Below are 3,877 nucleotides of genomic sequence, written 5' to 3' on the forward strand. Positions count from 1 at the left end.
CAATTTCATGGTTACTGAACCCCGAGGTGCGCTTATGTACAGGTCATTAACACTCGCTATTTTGGCCGATTCTGCCCCGTTTCATGGACTATTACTCACCATTTTGGGGTCTCGGAGCGATTTTTATGGTTGCTGAAGCCCAAGTTGTGCTTATGTGTCGTTCTTCAACTCTCGCAATTTTGGCCGATTCTGTCCCGTTTCATAGGCTATTACACATCGATTTGGGGTTCCAGAGGGATTTTCATGGTTACTGAACCACAATGTGCACTTACATGCAGGTCATTAACACTTGCAGTTTTGGCGGATTCTGGCCCGTTTCGTGGATTATTACTCACCGTTTTTGGGCCCCGAAGCGATTTTCTTGTTTGATGTACCCCAAGGTGCGCTTACGTGCATGACATTAACACTCACCGTTTTGGCCGATTCTGGCCCGTTTCGTGGACTATTACTCACCGTTTTGGGGTCCCAGAGCGATATTCTTGGTTGATGAACCCCAAGGTCCGCTTACGTGCATGATAGTAACACTCGCTGTTTTGGCCTATTCTGGCCCGTTTTGTGGACTATTAGTCACCGTTTTCTGGTCCCGGTCGATTTTTATAGTTGCTGAACCCCTAGGTGCGCTTACGTATCGTTCATCAACACTCACCGTTTTGGCCAATTCTGACCCATTTCATGGACTATTACTCATCGTTTTGGGGTAAGGAGCAATTTCCATGGTTACTGAACCCCGAGGTGCGGTTACGTGTAGGTCATTAACACTCGCTATTTTGGTCGATTGTAGCCCGTTTCATGGACTATTACTCACCATTTTGAGGTCCCAGAGCGATTTTTATGGTTGCTGAAGCCAAGGTGCGCTTACGTGTCGTTCTTCACCACTCGCAATTTTGGCCAATTCTATCCCGTTTAATGGGTTATTACACATCGATTTGGGGTTCCGGAGCGATTTTCATGGTTACTGAACCCCAATGTGCGCTTACGTGCAGGCCATTAACACTCGCAATTTTGGCCGATTCTGGCCCATTTCGTGGATTATTACTCACCGTTTTTGGGCCCCGAAGCGATTTTCTTGTTTGATGTACCCCAAGGTGCACTTACATGCATGACATTAACACTCACCGTTTTGGCCGATTCTGGCCCGTTTCGTGGACTATTACACACCATTTTGGGGTCCTGGAGCGATTTTCTTGGTTGATGAACCCCAATGTGCGCTTACGTGCATGACATTAACACTCGCTGTTTTGGCCTTTTCTGGCATATTTTGTGGACTATTAGTCACCGTTTTCGGGTCCCGGGCGATTTTTATAGTTGCTGAACCCCTAGGTGCGCTTACGTATTATTCATCAACACTCACCATTTTGGCCGATTCTGACATGTTTCATGGACTATTACTCATCGTTTTGGGGTAAGGAGGAATTTCCATGGTTACTGAACCCCGAGGTGCGCTTACCTGTACGTCATTAACACTCGCTATTTTGGCCGATTGTAGCCTGTTTCATGGACTATTACTCACCATTTTGGGGACTCGCAGCAATTTTTATGGTTGCTGAAGCCCAGGGTTTGCTTACGTGTCGTTCTTCAACACTCGCAATTTTGGCCGATTCTGTCCCTATTCATGGGCTATTACACATCGATTTGGGGTTCCGGAGCGATTTTCATGGTTACTGAACCCTAATGTGCGCTTACGTGCAGGCCATTAACACTCGTAGTTTTGGCCGATTCTGGCCCGTTTCGTGGATTATGACTCACCGTTTTTGGGTCCAAAGCGATTTACTTGCTTGATGTACCCCATGGTGCGCTTACGTGCATGACATTAACACTCACTGTTTTGGCCGATTCTGGCCTGTTTCGTGGACTATTACTCACCGTTTTGGGGTCCCCGAGCGATTTTCTTGGTTGATGAACCCCAAGGTGCGCTTACGTGCATGACATTAACACTCGCCGTTTTGGCCTATTCTGGCCTGTTTTGTGAACTATTAGTCACCATTTTGGGGTCCCGGGCGATTTTTATAGTTGCTGAACCCCTAGGTGCGCTTACGTATCATTCATCAACACTCACCGTTTTGGCCGATTCTGACCCGTTTCATGCACTATTACTCACTGTTTTGGGGTAAGGAGCAATTTCATGGTTACTGAACCCCGAGGTGCGCTTATGTACAGGTCATTAACACTCGCTATTTTGGCCGATTCTGCCCCGTTTCATGGACTATTACTCACCATTTTGGGGTCTCGGAGCGATTTTTATGGTTGCTGAAGCCCAAGTTGTGCTTATGTGTCGTTCTTCAACTCTCGCAATTTTGGCCGATTCTGTCCCGTTTCATAGGCTATTACACATCGATTTGGGGTTCCAGAGGGATTTTCATGGTTACTGAACCACAATGTGCACTTACATGCAGGTCATTAACACTTGCAGTTTTGGCGGATTCTGGCCCGTTTCGTGGATTATTACTCACCGTTTTTGGGCCCCGAAGCGATTTTCTTGTTTGATGTACCCCAAGGTGCGCTTACGTGCATGACATTAACACTCACCGTTTTGGCCGATTCTGGCCCGTTTCGTGGACTATTACTCACCGTTTTGGGGTCCCAGAGCGATATTCTTGGTTGATGAACCCCAAGGTCCGCTTACGTGCATGATAGTAACACTCGCTGTTTTGGCCTATTCTGGCCCGTTTTGTGGACTATTAGTCACCGTTTTCTGGTCCCGGTCGATTTTTATAGTTGCTGAACCCCTAGGTGCGCTTACGTATCGTTCATCAACACTCACCGTTTTGGCCAATTCTGACCCATTTCATGGACTATTACTCATCGTTTTGGGGTAAGGAGCAATTTCCATGGTTACTGAACCCCGAGGTGCGGTTACGTGTAGGTCATTAACACTCGCTATTTTGGTCGATTGTAGCCCGTTTCATGGACTATTACTCACCATTTTGAGGTCCCAGAGCGATTTTTATGGTTGCTGAAGCCAAGGTGCGCTTACGTGTCGTTCTTCACCACTCGCAATTTTGGCCAATTCTATCCCGTTTAATGGGTTATTACACATCGATTTGGGGTTCCGGAGCGATTTTCATGGTTACTGAACCCCAATGTGCGCTTACGTGCAGGCCATTAACACTCGCAATTTTGGCCGATTCTGGCCCATTTCGTGGATTATTACTCACCGTTTTTGGGCCCCGAAGCGATTTTCTTGTTTGATGTACCCCAAGGTGCACTTACATGCATGACATTAACACTCACCGTTTTGGCCGATTCTGGCCCGTTTCGTGGACTATTACACACCATTTTGGGGTCCTGGAGCGATTTTCTTGGTTGATGAACCCCAATGTGCGCTTACGTGCATGACATTAACACTCGCTGTTTTGGCCTTTTCTGGCATATTTTGTGGACTATTAGTCACCGTTTTCGGGTCCCGGGCGATTTTTATAGTTGCTGAACCCCTAGGTGCGCTTACGTATTATTCATCAACACTCACCATTTTGGCCGATTCTGACATGTTTCATGGACTATTACTCATCGTTTTGGGGTAAGGAGGAATTTCCATGGTTACTGAACCCCGAGGTGCGCTTACCTGTACGTCATTAACACTCGCTATTTTGGCCGATTGTAGCCTGTTTCATGGACTATTACTCACCATTTTGGGGACTCGCAGCAATTTTTATGGTTGCTGAAGCCCAGGGTTTGCTTACGTGTCGTTCTTCAACACTCGCAATTTTGGCCGATTCTGTCCCTATTCATGGGCTATTACACATCGATTTGGGGTTCCGGAGCGATTTTCATGGTTACTGAACCCTAATGTGCGCTTACGTGCAGGCCATTAACACTCGTAGTTTTGGCCGATTCTGGCCCGTTTCGTGGATTATGACTCACCGTTTTTGGGTCCAAA

This window comes from Triticum aestivum, chromosome 5B (genome assembly GCF_018294505.1).
Source record: "Triticum aestivum cultivar Chinese Spring chromosome 5B, IWGSC CS RefSeq v2.1, whole genome shotgun sequence".
NCBI lineage: Eukaryota > Viridiplantae > Streptophyta > Magnoliopsida > Poales > Poaceae > Triticum > Triticum aestivum.